Here is a 963-nt window from a genome sequence, read left to right as displayed (position 1 = left end):
CCGCACACCACTCGGAGCACTCAGAACAGTTGAAGGCTGTAAGAAATGTTCCCATTATTATGCTTGTGCACTGGGGTGCGATGTAACCACTGTGTGGGGGGCTGGGGTGGGGGAGGAAGCGGAGTTTAAAATATTTTTAAAACAGAGAATTATGAAGGGCCAGACCGTGCCAAGCTACACCTATTTAACCCTCCCAATAATGCCGTAAAGTCTCCCCTATTCATTCCCTCCACTTTACGGACAGTGAAACTGAAGCTCTGACACAGTAAAATACAAGCAGTGGTACCATTGAGTGGAATTGGGGTTCAAAGTTGTAGCACAGCAACTTCCGCGCGCTCGTGCACTTAACGAGGCACTTTCTTTTTTTTTTTTTTTTTTTCTCTCTCTTTCATGCCCCAGCGGTAAATTTCGCTCAGCAGCCCGCGTAAAACGAATGGACGCTTATCGTGTTAGTTGCATCTTGGGAAATGTAGTCCCCACGCTCAACGGCCGATCAGGTCCAAGAATGGAGGGGCGAGGGAGAACATCGATCTTGGCCTTGAAACAAAAGAACAAAGAACTAGTTCCTGTGCGTCGCGACGTTTCGGTCACGCAGAGCGTGAGTTCAGCCGCTTTGGTCGTGCCTGCTGCATGCTGGGAACGGCAGCTTGCGTGACCCGGCTACGTCGACACAAGATGACGGAACTCACGTGTTACGTTCCGGTCGGGTCCTGCCCTCGCCGGAGCCTAGGCGTCCCGCGATGCCGACCTTGTCTCCGCGCAATAACCCTTAGGCATGCAAGACGGGCATTCGGGTCGGCTACCAACACACACTGAAGCCCTGCGATTTCTCACCGGTTGGCGCTCTCGCCACGTCTCACCTGCTCGCGGACCACCCTCCTTCCGCAAAGCTAAGGTAGGCCCTGGGGCGCCAAGGTCTTGGGGGTCTGAGGCTGTTGAGGCACGCCTGCGCTGTCTTGCCAA

General features: G+C 53.9%; 1 protein-coding gene across 2 annotated transcripts in view; it reads left to right on the top strand.

The window, feature by feature from the left end:
- Window positions 1-654: 654 nt before the first annotated feature.
- The window catches only part of FTSJ1 (FtsJ RNA 2'-O-methyltransferase 1), a 17,154-nt gene continuing 16,845 nt past the window's right edge, over window positions 655-963 (top strand). The window contains exon 1 of one of the 2 annotated variants that reach the window (XM_006165030.3): window positions 655-895. The gene's annotated coding sequence lies outside the window, so the exon portion shown is untranslated. The remainder of the gene's footprint in view (window positions 896-963) is intronic. The other variant, XM_006165029.3, reaches the window with a different exon arrangement.

Source organism: Tupaia chinensis, unplaced genomic scaffold, assembly GCF_000334495.1.
Source record: "Tupaia chinensis unplaced genomic scaffold, TupChi_1.0 Scaffold143793_1, whole genome shotgun sequence".
Taxonomy (NCBI): Eukaryota; Metazoa; Chordata; class Mammalia; order Scandentia; family Tupaiidae; genus Tupaia; species Tupaia belangeri.
Note: the sequence above shows the minus strand (reverse complement) of the source record. Positions and strands in the feature narration are given on the sequence as shown.